The sequence below is a fragment of the Phyllobates terribilis genome, unplaced genomic scaffold (genome assembly GCF_046119375.1).
Source record: "Phyllobates terribilis strain yellow unplaced genomic scaffold, ASM4611937v1 Scaffold_95__1_contigs__length_6072419, whole genome shotgun sequence".
NCBI classification, from domain to species: domain Eukaryota; kingdom Metazoa; phylum Chordata; class Amphibia; order Anura; family Dendrobatidae; genus Phyllobates; species Phyllobates terribilis.
Window position 1 is genome coordinate 5,061,441 of NW_027362855.1, and position 20,174 is coordinate 5,081,614.

Sequence of the window (20,174 nt, forward strand, 5' to 3'; positions counted from 1 at the left end):
AAAGCAGATCACAGACATGGCACACATGGCACAAAACTAAAGTCATTTCAAATAGCAACTTTAGGGCTTTAAGAAACACTAAAAGAAATCCAGATAAAAAATGTGGTACACAGTAAGGGTAATTTTTTCAGACCAAGCAGAGGGAAAAAATTATGGAATCACTCAATTCTGAGGAAAAAAATATGGAATCATGAAAAACAAACACACAAAAGAACACTCCAATACATCACTAGTATTTTTTTACACCACCTCTGGCTTTAATAACAGCATGCAGTCTCTGAGGCATGGACTTAATAAGTGACAAACAGTACTCTTCATCAATCTGGCTCCAACTTTCTCTGATTGCTGTTGCCAGATCAGCTTTGCAGGTTGGAGCCTTGTCATGGACCATTTTCTTCAACTTCCACCAAAGATTGGATTGAGATCCGAACTATTTGCAGGCCATGACATTGACCTTATGAGTCTTCTTTCAAGGAATGTTTTCACAGTTTTTGCTCTATGGCAGGATGTATTATCATCTTGAAAAATGATGTCATCATCCCCAAACATCCTTTCAATTGATGGGATAAGAAAACTGTCCAAAATATCAATGTAAACTTGGGCATTTATTGAAGATGTAATGACAGCCATCTCCCCAGTGCCTTTACCTGACATGCAGCCCCATATCATCAGTGACTGTGGAAATTTGCATGTTCTCTTCATGCAGTCATCTTTATAAATCTCATTGGAACGGCACCAAACAAAAGTTCCAGCATCATCACCTTGCCCAATGCAGATTTGCGATTCATCACTGAATATGACTTTCATCCAGTCCTCCACAGTCCACGATTGCTTTTCCTTAGCCCATTGTAACCTTGTTTTTTTCTGTTTAGGTGTTAATGATGGCTTATGTTTAGCTTTTCTGGATGTAAATCTCATTTCCTTTAGGAGGTTTCTTACAGTTCGGTCACAGACATTGACTCCAGTTTCCTCCCATTCGTTCCTTATTTGTTTTGTTGTGCATTTCCTGTTTTGGAGACATATTGCTTTAAGTTTCCGGTCTTGACGCTTTGATGTCTTCCTTGGTCTACCATTATGTTTGCCCTTAACAATCTTCCCATGTTGTTTGTATTTGGTCCAGATTTTAGACACAGCTGACTGTGAACAACAAACATCTTTTGCAACATTGCGTGATGATTTACCTTCTTTGATAATCCTCTCCTTTGTTTCAATTGACACCTCTGGTGTTGGAGCCATGATTCATGTCTGTCCACTTGGTGCAACAACTCTCTAAGGTGTGATCACTCCTTTTTAGATGCAGACTAATGAGCAGATCTAACTTGATGCAGGTGTCAGTTTTGAAAATTAAAATTTACAGTGTGATTCCATAATTTTTTCCTCAGAATTGAGTGATTCCATAATTTTTTCCCTCTGCTTGGTCTGAAAAAAATTACCCTTATTGAGTACCACATTTTTAATCTTGATTTCTTTTAGTGTTTCTTAAACCCTAAAGTTGCCATTTCAAATGACTTTAGTTGTGTGCCATGTCTGTGATCTGCTTTTTTTTCAACATTAAACAACTGAATGAACATCTTCCGAGCCCGGTGATTCCATAATTTTTGCCAGGAGTTGTATATGTGATCCGTGTGATGGAGAAAACAGAGTTTTAAATAGCTGGCCTGTAGGTAAGTAGTTTGAACAGCAAACTGCTGTGAATTGCTTCACTGACACACTAAAGGAAATTTTTAATGGAGGCCAGAAATGGCAGTATTTTCTGACAGCGTATATGTGATCCGTTTGACAGAGAAAACACGGTTTTAAATAGCTGGATTTCTAGCGCTATAATATGGAAAGGACCCTTCTGTATTCTACAGTGCCAACAAGCAAATGGCACAGAAAAATGGTGTTCTCTGGATTGCTTTTTAAGCAAATAATGAGGATTAGGTTCCAAAGAAAAGTATTCCTGGCCCCTGAGACCTGGGCCTTTGTATAGAAATATCTAACAGCAGCAGAAGGCAGAATTGGAAAGGAGCCTCTTGTGCTATATGTACTGCAGTCTGCTATATACCCTGCCAGCCTGCCTATATACACTGCCTGCCTGATATCTCTGCAGATGAATTAGTTAGTCCTCAAAAGGACTGTTTGTTAAGATGGATATGTGTAATGTACGGTTTTTCTCCCTACACTACCTAATACACAAGCAAATCTATCCCTGACGCAGCAGCACCTCTCCCTACACTGTCTGATCCGGAGTGACTGTGACGAACATGGCGGCGCCAGGTCTGATATAGACCTGATGACGCTGTGCGGCCAGCCAATCACTGTAATGCCACAACCAACATGGCTGTGGCATTACAGTGAGTGGTAGGCAATCCCTGCATGTTTATTGGCGCGATAAAGAGCGCCAAACATGCAGGGAGGGGTCCCGAGCTCCCGCCGAGCAACTACGGAAACACTCGGTGAGCGCCGAGCATGTCGAGCAGTGAGATGCTCGGGCAAGCACCGAGCAGTAGCGAGCATGCTCGCTCATCACTAGATATGACTTATGTTTATTTGTGAAAAAATTGAAATTTGGGGTATAGTGAACATTTTGAACCCAGAGGTACGACCACAGAATTTGATAACATTAGGTCATCATATTGAATATGTTACCATTAGTCTTGAGTGCAAGTGCTCGCTACTTGAGTTTGCATCGGGTGCTCAGGTATGTACTAAGTATTGCGGGTGCTCGAGTGACATGCTCGAGTCCCCGTCCTGCATGTTTCACGGTTTTTAAACACCCAAAAAAAACATGCGGGGATTGCTCATATATGTCAGGCAATCCCTGCAAGTTTTTTTAGCCGTATAACAGCCGCAAAACATATGGGGCAGAAACTCGAGCTTGCCACTCAAGAACCCGCGATACTTGGTGCATACCCGAGCACCTGATGCAAACTCAAGCAGCGAGCACTTGTGCTCAACACTAGTCGCCATTTTTTTCGTTACTTTTGAAAAAATCACAACCCCAACACAACCCTAACCCTAACACAACCCTAACCCCAAACATAATACAACCCTAACCCTAACACATCCCTAATCCTAACCGTAACGCTAATCCTAACCCTAACACAATCCTAAACCTAACATAACCCTAACCCTAACACAACCCTAATCCTAATCCTAACCCTAACCCTAACATAACCCTAACCCTATCCCGAGGGATCAATTCACTTTAATAAGGCAGTGTTATAAGTGATTAGACGACTTTATTCTGCAGGCCATAGCGATTACAGCTATACCAGATTCATATAGTTTTTTCTGATTGGTAGCTGTCACACACTAAAAGACGCTTTTTATTGTCAAAACAAGCTTTTGCATCGCCATATTTTGATAGCTATAATTTTTCCATATTTCTGCCGACAGAGTCATATGATGGCTTGTTTTTTGCAGAACGAGTTGACGTTTTTATTGGTACCATTTTCCGGCAAATTACATTTTTTGATCGCTTTCTATTCCGTTTTTTGGGAGGCAGAATGAACAAAAACCAGCAATTCAGGAATTGTTTTTTTGAGAATTTTTTTATGCCGTTCCACGTGTAGTAAAATTGATAAGGCAGCTTTATTCTTTGGGTCAGTATGATTACAGCGATACTATATTTATATAGTTTTTTATGTTTTGGTGCTTTTACACAATAAATACCATTTTATAGAAAAAATAATTATTTCTGCATCGCTTTATTCCGAGAGCTGTAACTTTTTTTATTTTTCCGCTGACGGAGCTGTATGGTGGCTTTTTTTTTGCGGGACAGGATGATGTTTTCAGTGGTAACATTTTTATTTACATGTGACTTTTTCACCGCATTTTATTTCACTTTTTGTTCGGCGGTATCATGATAAAGCATCGTTTTTTGCCTTGTTTTTCATTTATTTTTTTATGGTGTTCACTGAAGGGGTTAACTAGTGGATCAACAATTCTATAACCTATCTAGGGTGTGAATAGTCAGTCTAACATAAGGAAAACCCCTTAAAAATATTATTACTTTAATTGATATGCATTAGTGATGAGCGAGCACTAAAATGCTCGGGTGCTCGAAGCTCGGGTCGAGCACATTGGAATACTCAGGTGCTCAACCCGAGCAACGAGTCCAATGTAAGTCTATGGGAAACTTGAGCATTTTTCTGGCAGTCCCCCCCCGGCGGTCTGCAGAAGGTCAAAAATTGCCCAAATCGATGGGAACAGTGCTCAATTAAACGTCAGGCAGGCACAATATATAGGCAGACAGGCAGGCAGGGTATATATGAGGGTGCATGAAAAACAAAGCAGGGCACTTGGAACACACTAGTGCCCTCCGATTTTCATGCACCTGTCTCTTTAAAATAGCCGGCTGGCAATTCATCAGCGGCATACACCGGTACCCGACAATTTAGAACAGAAAGAATAGAGCATCACACATAGATAAGATAGATAGAAACATGTCAGTCACTTATATAATAAGTACAGTGACAGTGTTGGTTACTGTACTTGTCATTTAGTGTTAAAATAAAGGATTTATTTAAAAAAATAATAATAGTGTTTTCATGCACTCGTCTCTTTAAAAAAGCCGTCCGGCAATTCATCAGCGGTATACATCGGTACCCGACAATTTAGAACAGAAAGAATAGAGCATCACACATAGATAAGATATATAGAAACATGTCAGTCACATATATAATAAGTACAGTGTCAGTGTTGGTTACTGTTCTTGTCATTTAGTGTTAAAATAAAGGATTTATTAAAAAAAAAATTGGCATGGGGTTCCCCGTAATTTTAGTCTCTAGCGGAGGTTAAGCAGACAGCTGAGGCAGATGTTTGAAGCCTGGGCAGGGGGTAATACCCACGGAGCTTCCCAGGCTACTAATATCAGCCCCCAGCTGAATACCTAGCCTTTACTAGCTATTAAAGTGGGGGACCCCCAAAAAAATGACGTGGGGTCCCCCCTATTTTAATAGCTAGCAAAGGCTAGGCAGACAGCTGGGGGCTGATATTAATAGCCCAGGAAGGGTGCCATGAATATTGGCCCCCTACCAGGCTAGAAACACCAGCCATCAGCCGTCCCAGAAATGGCGCATCCATATGATGCGCCAATTCTGGCACTTATCCTCGCTCTTCCCACTGCCCTGTAGCGGTGGCAGTGGGGTAATAGGGCTGGGGTTGATGTCAGCTTAATGCCAGCTGACATCAAGCCCAGGTTAGTATAAGACGCCCCCTTTACTAACCCCGTAGTGAAAGTTAAAAAAAAACACAAACACCCAGAATAAAGTCCTTTTAATTGAAATAAAGACACAATTCTTTAATGTTCTAAATTAAACTCTACTTAACGTCATGCCCATTCCAGCTGAAGCCAACGATCTCCTGCAATAAAAGTAAAATAATAAACCAACCTCATCCTTACCTTTCCATGGTTCCCAGGACGGCTTCAGCTCTGCTACATTGACATGACAGGCTGGATCGCAGCAGAATGCTGCCATACAGCTTGCCATGCCGCAGACACTGAGAAGCTTCTCAGTGAAGCTCCTCAGTGTCTGGCTGTGATGGCATCCAGATGAGCCCAGTTCATGTCCAATGAACTCAGCTCACCTCATGCACGTCACTGACAGCGTGGGAGAATTTTCCTGCGCATGCGGTGCCGGCAAATGACATCACCGCTTGAGCAGGAGAATTTTCCCACGCTGGGACGGCAATGAGATGGCAAGCTGGATGCGCCATTTCTGGGGCGGCTGACGGCTGATGTTTCTAGCCTGGGAGGGGGCCAATATTCATGGCACCCTTCCTGGGCTATTAATATCAGCCACCAGCTGTCTGCCTAGCCTTTGCTAGCTATTAAAATAGAGGGGGACCCAACGTCATTTTTTTGAGGGGTCCCCCATTTTAATAGCTAGTAAAGGCTAGGTATTCAGCTGGGGCTGATATTAGTAGCCTGGGAAGCTCCGTGGGTATTACCCCCTTCCCAGGCTTCAAACATCTGCCCTAGCCGTCTGCTTAACCTCCGCTAGAGACTAAAATTACGGGGAAACCCACGTCAATTTTTTTTTTTAATAAATCCTTTATTTTAACACTAAATGACAAGAACAGTAACTAACACTGTCACTGTACTTATTATATATGTGACTGACATGTTTCTATGTATCTAATCTATGTGTGATGCTCTATTCTTTCTGTTCTAAATTGTTGGGTACCGATGTATGCCGCTGCTGAATTGCCGGCCGGCTTTTTTAAAGAGACGGGTGCATGAAAACACTATTATTTTTTTTTAAATAAATCCTTTATTTTAACACTAAATGGCAAGTACAGTAACCAACACTGTCACTGTATGTAGCGTCGGCGTCCCTGCCTCCTGCTAGGCAGGGACGCTGTTCCCCTCACCTCTCCGCTCCGTGCCCGGCGTCTTCCTCCCACTCTGCTGGCAGCGCGCGCTGCTTCCCGGCCACTGTGCGCGCCGTCCTAAGGAGTCCCCGGCCAATGGCCGGAGGATCTCACCATATATAAGTCACCTCCTCCAAAATGGAGGTGCCGAAGCAATGTTGTTGCAAAGCCTATCAACTCTGCTTCAGCCCTCAGGTCCCGTTACCAGATACCTGCCAGATTCCTGCTTGATACCTGCCTGATACCTGTCTATCTACTTGCATTCCTGCGGTCCGACAGTCTGCCTACCAGCACCTGCCAGTCTGTCTTTGGATCAGTCTGCCTGCTCACCTGGGAGCGCTCACCTGCTACCTGCCTGCTAGCCTACCTGGAGGCTCTGCCGTCACTTGCCGTGACCACCAGCCAGCCGTGAGACTCTTACCCGCTCACCTGGGAGCGCTCACCTGCTACCTGCCTGCTAGCCTACCTGGAGGCTCTGCCGTCACTTGCCGTGACCACCTGCCAGCCAGCCGTGAGACTCTTACCCGCTCACCTGCTACCTGCCTGCTAGCCTACCTGGAGGCTCTGCCGTCACTTGCCGTGACCACCTGCCAGCCAGATGTGAGACTCTTACCCGCTCACCTGGGAGTGCTCACCTGCTACCTGCCTGCTAGCCTACCTGGAGGCTCTGCCGTCACTTGCTGTGACCACCTGCCTGTCCAGAGACTCTTGCCCGCTCACCTGGGAGCGCTCACCTGTTTCCGGCCTGCTAGCCTACCTGGAGGCTCTGCTGTCACTTGCCGTGACCACCCGCCTGTCAAGAGACTGTTCCCGTCACTTGCCATGTCCGTTCTGCCCTTTTACCCTGAGACTGTTCTTGTCACCTGCCGTGTCTACCTTCCCGCCTTCCCTGGGAGCCACCTGCCTCCTTACAAAGACTGCCCCTTTGTATAAAAGCTCAGAGGTTCCACCTCCCAGACCCGTTACACTGTACTTATTATATATGTGGCTGACATGTTTCTATCTATCTAATCTATGTGTGATGCTCTATTCTTTCTGTTCTAAATTGTCGGGTACTGATGTATGCCGCTGATGAATTGCCGGCTATTTATGTTTCACTGTGAGCACTGTTCCCATGGATTTGGGCAAACACTGTAATGCAACAACCACCATGGCTGTGACATTACAGTGAGTGGCAGACAATCCCTGCATGATTGGTGCTCTAAATAGCGCCAAACATGCAGGACGGGGACCCGAGCTCCCACCCGAGCATCGCACAAGTACTCGGCGAGCTCCAAGCATCTCAAGTACTGAGATGCTCGGGCGAGTACCGAGCAGTGGCGAGCATGCTCGCTCATCACTAATATGCATTAAAAATTCAAAACAAAGACCCAAGAATGTGATTTACTCCAACAGGACTAATACTGACTCTCCTACAGTGTCCATTTTAGGACATGATCAGATATCAAAATCAAACATCAGAATGATGTCAGTTTGAGGCTAAATACCCTGTCTGACAAGTGATTCTGACAAGTGATCCTGACAATTGATCCTGACAATTGATTCTGACAAGTGATTCTGACAAGTGTTTTTGACAAGTGACTTTGACAAGTGATTCTGACAAGTGACTCTGACAATTGATTCTGACAAGTGATCCTGACAAGTGATTTTGATAAGTGACTTTTACAACTGTAAAAATAATAAAAAAATATTCACTGCTCGCTGATGGGACTTGAATAGTGTTGAGTAGTGTTGAGCGATACCTTCCGATATCGGGAAATATCGGATCGTATTGGATCGGACCGATACCCAAAAAATATCGGATATCGCCGATTCCGATACCGGAAACCAATGCAAGTCAATGGGACACAAATATCGGAATGTAGGTTAATTCTACATGAAGGAAAACAACTAAGAATAATGTAGAATGTATTGGGGGAGGTGGAGGAGACATTAAAGGCATAGAAGTTTAGCCCAATCAAATGGAATAGCAGGAATTAATATTTTTTTTAAGACGTTCGGAGTTACAAAGATATTGACTATGTTAAGCTTTTTTATATTTTGTCAGATATTTATGTTTCACTACTTCCATGCTCTTCACCTTCTTTTTTACTTCTCCCACACTTTCTCCTTCATCATCCTTAGCAGCAGCATCTTTTTCATCAACTTCTTCTTCACCTTATTCATCTTCTTCTTCTTCACCTTCTTCCTATTATTCTTTTTTTTTACATTCTTCATATTCTTCTTATTCAACTATTATTCTTCTTCATATTCTACTTCATCTTCTTCTTCTTCATCATATTCTTATTTGAGACAGGCATTGCTGTAGTTGCTATCTATAAAAGTTTGAAGATTACACCTTTCGTTCTGCCTGTCACAAAAGATTTACAACAGGATTTGTCCGCGTTCAGTTTGGCCTGCAGCAGCAGGTCTTTTCCAGGGGCACCACGAGGAGGAACGGACTCACCCCCATACACTGCTTAGTCTTCTTCTGCTTATAATTTAGATAATATCTTTTGCTCTGATTTTTAGTCTTATACTTAATGTTCTTCTGCTTTTTGTTCTGCAGCTTCTTGTTCTTCTGCTTCTTGGTCTTCTGTCTCTTGTTCTTCTGTATCTTGGTGGTTGTCTTCTTGTTCTTTGTCCTCTTGGTCATCTTCTTCAGGGTCATCTTCTTGGTCTTCTTTGGGGTGGTCTTCAGGGTCATTGTCTTCAGGGTCGTCATCTTCGGGGTCCTCGTCTTTTTCGGGTTGGTCTTCAGGGTCGTCGTCTTCAGGGTCGTCGTTTTCGGGATCCTCGTCTTCTTCGGGGTGGTCTTCAGGGTCGTCGTCTTCAGGGTCGTCGTCTTCGGGGTCCTCGTCTTCTTCGGGGTGGTCTTCAAGGTTGTCGTCTTCAGGGTCGTCGCCAGGGAGATCCAGAGTGATTACCAAAAACCATTTCAAAAAGCTTGAACTTGGAAATGTAGCAGAAGGTACAAGAAGGCTGAGGCACTGCCTGGAACCAGCTGACGGTACTGGAACCCGGATGGGTAGCAGAAGGTACAAGAGCCAATGGAACTACCGAGGACCAGCTGACGGTATTGGAACCCGGTTACTAAGCAGGAGGTACCTGTGCCAGAAAGCACTACCAAGGACCAGCAGACGTTGGTGGAACTCGGATACCGAGAAGGAGGCACCTAAGCCAAAGGCACTGCCGAGAACCAGCTGACGGTACTGGAACCCGGATGGGTAGCAGAAGGTACAAGAGCCAATGGAACTACCGAGGACTAGCTAATGGTACTGGAACTCAGATAGGCAGCAGAAGGTACCCATGAAAAAAAAAGTTGCAAGGCCACGAGCCGGCCGGAGTTACCGAAACCCACAGTCCTACAGGGGGTGCTTGTCCTATTGGCACTATGGAACCAGCCTTCATTGTCATATCCCGCAGCCCACATAGGAGTCACCTAAACTGCAGGCACCATAGAGTCGGCTAACCCGACCGCAACACAATAGGACAACGTATTGGAGGCAAAGTGACGTTGACACTACCCGGAAACAGCTGGCGTGCTGGAACCAGGCTGGGCAGGAGCGAGTACCTGTTCCAAAGACACTGCCGAGAACCAGCTGATGGTACTGGAACCCGGATGGGTAGCAGAAGGTACAAGAGCCAATGGAACTACCGAGGACCAGCTAATGATACTGAAACTCAGATAGGCAGCAGAAGGTACCCATGAAAAAAAAAGTTGCAAGGCCGCATAACGGCCGGAGTTACTGAAACCCACAGTCCAACAGGGGGTTCTTGTCCTATTGGCACTATAGAACCAGCCTTCATTGCGAGATCCCGCAGCCCACAAAGGAGTCACCTAAACTGCAGGCAGCATAGAGTCGGCTAACCCGACCACAACAAAACAGGACAACGTATTGGAGGCAAAGTGACGTTGACACTACCCGGAAACAGCTGGCGTGCTGAAACCAGGCTGGGCAGGAGGGAGTACCCGTGCCAAAGACACTGCAGAGAACCAGCTGACGGTACTGGAACCCGGATGGATAGCAGAAGGTACAAGAGCCAATGGAACTACCGAGGACCAGCTGATGGTACTGGAACTCAGATAGGCAGCAGAAGGTATCCATGAAAAAAAAAGTTGCAAGGCCGCGAGCCGGCCGGAGTTACTGAAACCCACAGTCCTACAGTGGGTGCTTGTCCTATTGCCACTATGGAACCAGCCTTCATTGCGAGATTCCGCAGCCCACATAGGAGTCACCTAAACTGCAGGCACCATAGAGTCGGCTAACCCGACCGTAACACAACAGGACAACGTATTGGAGGCAAAGTGACGTTGACACTACCCGGAAACAGCTGGCGTGCTGGAACCAGGCTGGGCAGGAGGGAGTACCCGTGCCAAAGACACTGCCGAGAACCAGCTGACGGTACTGGAACCCGGATGGGTAGCAGAAGGTACAAGAGCCAATGGAACTACCGAGGACCAGCTGACGGTACTGGAACCCGGATGGGTAGCAGAAGGTACAAGAGCCAATGGAACTACCGAGGACCAGCTGATGGTACTGGAACTCAGATAGGCAGCAGAAGGTACCCATGAAAAAAAAAGTTGCAAGGCCGCGAGCCGGCCGGAGTTACTGAAACCCACAGTCCTACAGGGGGAGCTTGTCCTATTGGCACTATGGAACCAGCCTTCATTGCTATATACCATGGGTGGCAAGGTGGTGCAGTTCTTAGCACTGCAGCCTTGCAGCACTGGGGTCCTGGGTTCAAATCCCACCAAGGACAACATCTGCAAGGAGTTTGTATGTTCTCCCCATGTTTGCATGGGTTTCCTCCCACACTCCAAAGACATACTGATAGGGAGTCTAGATTGTGAGCCCCGATGGGGACAGTGACAATAATGTATGTAAAGTGCTGCAGAATATGTTAGTGCTATATAAAAATAAAGATTATTATTATTATTATATCCCGCAGCCCACATAGGAGTCACCTAAACTGCAGGCACCATAGAGTCGGCTAACCCGACCGCAACACGACAGGACAACGCATTGGAGGCAAAGTGACGTTGACACTACCCGGAAACAGCTGGCGTGCTGGAACCAGGCTGAGCAGGAGGGAGTACCCGTGCCAAAGACACTACTGCGAAACAGCTGGTGGTGCTGGAACCCAGGGTAAATACTAAAAACAGAGAGGAGACAGAGGCCTAATTGGAGCAAGTTTAAAATCAGTAGTAGTCTGAATGTGGACAGAGCAGGAGAAATTGCCGGACACACAGAAGGGGATCAGCTGACGTTACTGAACCCCAATAACAATGGAGCAAGTGTTGACTGTGCAGACGGCACTTCTGAGCAACAACTGGCGGTGTTGGTGCCCACGCATTACAGTTCAGGTGGTAGAAACATGAACACAACAGGAGACCTGGATACTGTTGACAACCAATTATTTAATCTGGAAGAGGATTGGCAAAGTCATGCGAGATCCAGGCCTTGTTCATTTTCAGAAAAGTAAGCTGGTCAACGTTATCGTAGGATAGTCGGATGCGACGGTCTGTTAGTACACCACCTGCGGCACTAAAGACGCGTTCCGATAATACACTAGCAGCAGGGCAAGCCAGCACCTCCAATGCATACTGGCTAAGCTCTGGCCATGTATCCAGCTTAGAGACCCAAAACTTGAAGGGGGAAGAGCCGTCTGGGAGTACACTGAGAGGGCAAGACATGTAGTCTGTCACCATTTGACGGAAACGTTGCCTCCTGCTGACTGGAGCCGTCTGTGATGGTGTAGACATTTGTGGCGGGGACACAAAACTTTGCCACATTTGGGCCATACTGGTCTTGCCTTGTGCTGAGGCTCTGCTTCTGCTCCCTCTTTGTGCTGAGCTTCCTCCACTGCCTCGACGCACTGAGCTGCTTTGTAAAGCACTAGCAGCACTGCTCTCGGGTGGAATGGAGAACATGATGGAATGCACTAGTGTGTCTTGGTACTCCCGCATTTTACGCTCCCGGTTCAACGGTGTTATGAGGCTTTGTAAGTTGTCCCGGTAGCGATGATCTAGGAGGGTGGACACCCAATAATCAGCCGTGTTGAGAATGTGGGCGATGCGGCGATCGTTTCTCAGGCACTGCAGCATGAAATCAACCATGTGCTGCAGACTGCCAACTGGCCAAGAAACGCTGTCCCCTGCTTGAGGTGTGATCTCTGCCTGCTCTGCATCACCCCACCCTCGCTCTAGATATTGACTACTAGAGCATTGTGTACCTCCCTCCTTTGGACAGATGTCTTCCTCCTCCATTGACTCCCTCCTCCTCATCCTCCTCACAAAGTGTCCCCGGCCTAGGCCTTTGTGAGGAACCACGTTGCGCAGACTGTACAGAAGCAGATGGCATTTGTGACTCCTCATCCTCCACCTCTTCCAAAACCTCCTCCCTTAGTGCTTGCAGTGTTTTTTCAAGCAGGCAGATAAGGAGGATAGTCATGCTGACTAGTGCATCATCTGCCCTCGCCATCCGCGTGGAATAATCAAAGGCACGCAAAACGTGGCAGATGTCCTTCATAGAGGCCCACTCAGTGGTGGTGAAGTGTGAACGGCGCGCACTGCGACTTGTTTGCGCCTGCTGCAGCTGGTACTCCATTACTGCTACCTGCTGCTCACACAACCTCTCCAACATATGCAACGTTGATTTCCACCTGGTGGGTAGGTCACATATGATGCGATGTTCCGGAAGGCATAATCGGCGCTGCAGAGCTGCAATGAGCGATCTTGTGATGCTGGAACGCCGCAAGTGAGCGCACTCTATGCGGACCTTGTGCAGCAGTGCATCAAGATCCGGATAGTCCCTCAAAAAACTCTGCACGACCAAGTTGAGCACATGTGCCAGACATGGGATGTGAGTGAGGTTGCCTAGGCCCAGAGCTGCCACCAGATTTCGGCCATTGTCACATACTACCATGCCTGGCTGGAGATTCGCTGGCACAAACCACACCTCGCTCTGCTGCTTGATGGCATCCCAGAGCTCCTGCGCTGTGTGGCTTCGATTCCCCAAAGAAATTAATTTCAATACGGCCTGTTGACATTTGGCCACGGCTGTGCTCATATCGGTCGTAACAGGTAACCGTTCACGGGTCGATGTGGAGGTAGACCGTGACGGCTCCTGCAGCGCTGATTCATAGGAACTGGAGTATGAGGGGGAGTCAATGTGTACAGACTGGATTCCTGCAATCCTTGGAGTTGGCAGAACACGTACAGCGCCACTCTCAAGATCTGTACCCGGTTCCACAACATTTACCCAATGGGCAGTGAGGGAAAGGTATCGTCCCTGTCCATGCTTACTGGTCCACGCATCAGTGGTCAGGTGAACCTTGCTACTGACGGTGTTTTGTAGCGCATGTTTAATTTTTCCCTCCACATGCTGTTGCAGGGCAGGGACGGCTTGCCTGCTGAAATAAAAGCGGCTGGGCACGTTGTATTGTGGGACTGCCAATGCCATCAAGTTACGGAAGGTGTCAGTCTCCACCAGCCTGAATGATAGCATTTCAAGGGACAGTAGTTTTGCAATGCCAGCATTCAGAGCCTGTGCTCGGGGGTGGTTTGCCGAGTATGGGCGCCTTTACTCTCATGCCTGTGCTAACGATGGCTGTAGACTGACCTGGGAGTGTGAGGATGACAGGGAACGTGGTGCTGTGGGTGGAATGACACTGTGTCTCTGTACAACAGTGCCAGAGGTTCTTCCATGGTGATCCTGTGAGGAAGCCGAACCAGCTGTGTGTGAGCTGGAGGAAGAGGCTACAACACGAGCTAAAGAGGTGGTAGGTGGCACTGTAGGTTGGCCTAGGTCTTCAATGTGTTTTTGTAACTCCACCACGTGCTTGGTCCGCACATGTTTCCACATATTTGTGGTATTGAGGTTGCTGACACTTTTCCCTCCTTTCACTTTCTGATTACACAGCTTGCATTTGACAAAGCAAATGTCATCTGCAACTGTGTCAAAAAAGGACCAGGCACTGCAAGTCTTGGGAGCGCCCGTTTTAGGTTTTGGAAGATGCATGCTCCTAATGGGTGCCGAAGTGGAGGCTACAGGCAACCAAGTGTGCCCCCTCCCTCTCCCTCCTTTTTGGGCCATTCGGGGAATCTCTTCCTCAGAGCTGCTCCCACCACCTTCCTGTCCCTCACGCCATGATGGGTCAAGGACCTCATCATCTACACTACCCTCTTCAAACAACTGCTTCTCCTGGGTAGTCTCGAGAGCGCAGTACCCACCAGAAAGTGGCACCTGAGTCTCATCATCAGATGCGTACTGAGGTGTGCTGAACATAGGCACTGGCCCACCCGCCTCTTCAGATTCAGAGAGATAAAGCGGTTGCGCATCACTGCATACTACCTCTTCTTCTAATTCTAGAATTCTGCTTGGCTGGCCCCCTCTTTCCAAGCCAAGAGATTCAGAGAACAGAAGTAGAGATGGCTCCTGATCAAGGCTCTCTGACTGCCTGGGCAATTTGGCAGGTGGTGAAGAGACAGATGGGTGCTCTTCAGTGCTCAGGACCTGAGAGGATCTGGAACTAATTGAAGTCGATGCGTTAGCTGCCATCCATCCGACAACAGCTTCAATATGGTCCTCCCGCAGCAGTGGGGTAGAGCGAGCTCCTACAAAGCTGCACATAAAGGACTGTTGCCTGGTAAAACTGGGGGATGCTGAGTCACTGGTGCCCGCAGCAGGCACAGAATCCCCACGTCCTCTCCCTGCAGAGACTCCACGCCCACGAGCCTTACTCCCTACCTTCTTCATCTTGGTAGACTGATAAAGATAGGCAGAAAAGTACTAAGGGCTTAGTGTGCTTATTCCTGAACAGCTGCTAACAGGTATAAGAAACACTAATTTTATAAAGTGTGAACTAGACTTTAATATGAGCTAATGTGGCCTACACAACTGTAAAGTGGAGTGTTTGGTGAACTTTATTTACGTTTTTTTTTTCACAAAGAGACACTGGATGTGCCCAAAGATGTAAAACCGATAGTATCACAAACTTTTTGGAGCTATTACAATGCAGGAAGGTAACCTACAATGCAATAGATGAGGCTACAAAAAATAGGCTAATACTAATCTGGCTAGGGCTGCAGGGCACAAGGCTGCAGAAAGGCTCCTCTATCTACTCATATATAGTGGTTTTGGAAGCAATCTAGCTGGATATGCGACACCCCAGGGGTCTGGTTGCCGCAGTAATAGAGATATTATGTCTGAGAGCAAGTGGGAGGTTTCTCTGGTCAGGATCCCTAAACATGCAACACGGTCCGCCCAGACCTGCGAGGGGAGGAATCTGCCCTTTTAAACTGGGTCTGGGGCGGGATTAGAGCAGTCAGAGCCTGGAGTTCAGTTCCAGACACAGGGAAAGCAAGAACAGGAGCTCTGTAGGAGCAGTAGCAGAAGTCCAGGAGCTGGAGCTGAGCAGAGTTCGCCCTGGACGAAGATACTAAAGCCGGACACAGGAGTCCGAGGCTGTGGGGACTGATATACACCCAGCAGCAGAAACCAGCCGGCAGGGGATTCCAGGTCCTCTGGCCATAGAAGCCCGGAGGCTCAGTCACAGAGAAGGGACCAGCGCCGCCATCCAGGAGCGGAGGCTAACAGAAGGCCCCAAGTCACCAGCCATACGGGTGAGCACCACATGGTATACTCAGGGACGTGGGCTACTTGTAACCGCTGACAGCAAGGTAGCCAGGAAGAGTGCAGATAAACGGGGAGGCCTACAACTCCACCTGGCCAGGGGAACTCCTGCTTGCTCGCAGACTGACCAGGCCCCTTATACTAGCCAGTACTCCCGGGAGGGTCTGCCTTGTACCATCAGTAAAGACCCTGAACTGCACCACACGTCTCTGTGATTCCTTGCCGCTCCTGCACCATTATCACTGGGACCCTCAGACCATCACTCCCATCATCTCTCACATTAGCTGCCCTGAGGCAATACTTCTCCCGTGGGGAGTTATCCCATACTCGGCTGCGCAACCAACATCAGCCTCAGCGGTCGGCAGCGCAGCGGCGGTCCCCACTGACCGCAATCCACGGGTGGCGTAGTCGGACACTTATTACAATACCAGTGCCACTGGTTTGACCACCCTGGGCACGGACCGGGTCACCGCCACGGAGAACTACAACCCCCAGCGATCCGGCTCCGGGTATTCCCCCTGCACAGCAGCAGCAGCACAGGCCCAGGGGGGCGTCAGATACAGATGGAACCACACTAATAGGAGAAATCAAGAAAAATTAGCAATCAAAAAGGGACAATGTATGAGGCAGTGACGCACGCTGAGCGGAGTACAACCGGACGTGGCTGCAGAACACACTACAGCATGAGCTGCACTCACACACAGAGACCTCGCAGACAGCTGTGTACAGTGCAGAGAACTGTGCACTAGCGCTGCAAGGCAAAAGAAAGCTTCTCTATCTACTCCTATATAGTGTTTTTGGAAGCAATCTAGCTGGATACGGATGGAATCACACTAATAGGAGAAATCAAGAAAAATGAGCAATCAAAAAAGGACAATGTATGAGGCAGTGATGCACGCTGAGCGGACTACAACCGGACGTGGCTGCAGAACACACTACAGGGTGAGCTGCACTCACACACAGAGACCTCGCAGACAGCCGTGAACAGTGCAGAGAACTGTGCACTAGCGCTGCAAGGCAAAAGAAAGCTTCTTTATCTACTCCTATATATTGTTTTTGGAAGCAATCTAGCTGGATATGGATGGAACCACACTAATAGGAGAAATCAAGAAAAATGAGCAATCAAAAAAGGAAAATGATAGAGGCAGTGACGCACACTGAGTGCACTACAACCGGACGTGGCTGCAGAACACACTACAGGGTGAGCTGCACTCACACACAGAGACCTCGCAGACAGCCGTGAACAATGCAGAGAACTGTGCACTAGCGCTGCAAGGCAAAAGAAAGCTTATAAAGTAGCCTGGGTAAAGCACAATAAAGCAAATAGGTAGCTAAAACTGTCCCTCAGAACAGCAGTGTCCTATCCCTAACTGAATTCACAGCAGAGTGAGCTCAAAATGGCGGCGGCGGCTTTTATAGTGCATCATGACATCATTTTAGCAGCCAATCACAGCCATGCCATTAGTTAACATGCCTAACATGCATAACAGGATGTGCCCACACTTCTTAGGATCCTCATTGGCTGAATAAAATGAAACTGGCTCATTGCATTATGGGAACTTCCGATTCCGGTATTCTAAAAGTATTGGAACTCCGATACAGCAAATATCGGTCGATACCCGATATTTCAGTACTGGAATGCTCAACACTAGACTTGAACACAAAACTCTACAGCTATAAGCCAGTGCACTAACCACTGACCTATAAACTCAGATGAGAAAAGCTTAGTGTTCTATTTGGTTATATGATTTTCAGTGAAAACCTTGTCTGAAACTGATTGGGACTTTCAGAAATACCTCCCCCAAGTCAAATTCAAATGATGTGTGACTTTGATATGTGAGTCTGATGTGACTTTCTTCAAACTTCAGAATCAGAATCACAATGACTTTTAGTCACCCTGAGTATTTTCATGGTTGACCTCATAAGACAAGAAAAGCTACCAGTCAGAATCACTTGACTGGATAGCTCAATGGTAAGGCATCAGCCTCTGAAACTACAGTTTTATAAGTCGGGTCGTTACGGATGCGGTGATGCCAAATATGTGTACTTTTTTATTATTTTTACAGATAAATGTATTTATTGAATCAATATTTTTTCCTATTTTTTGTACTTTATTTTGTGATTTTTTTTTTTAGACTTTTACAATTTGTATTAACTTTTTTTTTACATTTTCACATTGTCCCATGATGGGACATCAACTTTACACAGTCAGATCAGCGATCTGATGCTCTGCAGTGCATCTGCACTGCAGAGCATCAGATCAGCGTCTGACAGGCAGGAAGGAGGCATCTCAGCTCCTGCTCTCTGAGCATACGCTGACAGCCCACCTTCCTGAAGGACCCTGCGGTGATCTTGGGACTGGGGGTCACCATGGAGACCATCAACACAACGTGATCACATCGCGTTGTGTTGATGGGATCACAGAGAGAGCCCACTCCCTCTGCTATGCCCTGCGATGTCGCTGTCACTATTGACAGCGGCATCAGGGGGTTTAACCGTCCGCAATCAGTGCTAGCACCGATTGTGGGTGGTGCTGCGGGGTGTCAGCTCTCTCACAGAGCTGACACCGCATATGATGGCGGCAGCTCTCAGCATGATCGCTGTGCCGTACATATACCGCTCTTTGCGGAAATCTCTGTGGGGCTAAAATAGTCACTGTAGTCATAGATGAATTTATCAAGAGGTAATTTATAAAATAGGATCACTTTTGGGAGGTTTCTGCTGTTCTGGCACTTTAGGTGCTATGTAAATGGTGCCCACAATCTATTGCAACAAAATCTACTCTCCAAAAGCCAAATAGCGCCCCTATGTATAGCAAACAGTTTCCCATTACATATGGGATACCACTGTTTTTGGGAGAAATTGCCTAATTGTGGAGTCCAATTTCAGCTATTACCCTTTTGTAAATGAAAAATGTGTAGCTAATAAAATACTTAAGTGGTAAAAATGGTATTTATTTATTTCCACAGGTCAATGTTATAAAATTTTGTGATGTAGTTTGTGGGATAAAAATGCTCATCAAATGGGGTCACTTGTGGGGGTTTCTGCTTTTTTAGCTTGTCACAGACTCTGCAAATAGAACATGGCATCCAAATTTGTGCTCCAAAAATAAAATTATACTCTTTCCTTTCTGAGCTGCTCCATGTGCCCCAAAATTTGCATTTGGCCACATATGGGGAATTAACAAATTTGAGAGAAATTACGTGACATATTATTGAGCCCATTTTCTACTGTAAGGCTTTGTGCCCACGATGCGTTTTTGGTGCGGATTTGCAGCGCGGAAACGCACCCGAAATGCATTGCATACCTTATCTCATGACTTCCTATGACATTCTGCAAGTTCTGTGCACGTGGTCAGGATTTTTTCTGCAACTAAAATCCGTTTCAGACATGACCAATTCTTGTGCGTTTCTGCATGCAGATTTGCCTATACAATGCATTGGAAAAACGCATGGCAAATCCGCATGCAAAAACCCATCAAAAAAGCATCAAAAACGCATGGAAAAACCGCATGCGTTTTTCTGCCAAGGAGATGCAGAAATGCTCAGGAAAATTTCTGCTTCATTTCTGCATCGTGGGCACTAAGCCTTACCCATTGCAAAAATGACAAATTTGGGGCTAATACAATTTTCACTGGAAAAAAATAGAGATGAGTGAACTTGTTTGGAAAAGGTTCGCCAATCTCAAAGTTGGCACGAACATTGCACATTTGGATTCGTATTCGGACCCCCGAGCATTTACCTCAAAATTGAGAATATTCAGCCAAAATTTGGTAACTGATGGCGTTTCCACTAATGTTTTTGTTAGGACTTTGGCTAGGATAGTGGTGCTGTATTATGAGCAGGGGGAGGCGTGTTTGATGTGAGGAGAGGGTGGGGAGAGGTCAGAGGAGCAGCGGACTGTTATTCTTAATTTTTTTTTTCTAATTAAATTAATGTGTGAAGATTCCGGGAGCCAATTAGGGTGCAGAAACCATCCACAACCTCCAAACACAAGGGCTTGTGTCATTGGCTACCAAAGTCACATGTCCCTCTCCATATAAAGAGCGGACATGTTGTTTTGGCGCCATTTTATCAGTGTAACAGCGCAAAGAGGTTGCTTCTGCTGCTACTGGATACGCACATAGTTATCTAGGCGGTTGATTGTCAGTCAGCTAGTTCAGATAGATAGGATCCTGTGTGGCTGTGAAATCGACCT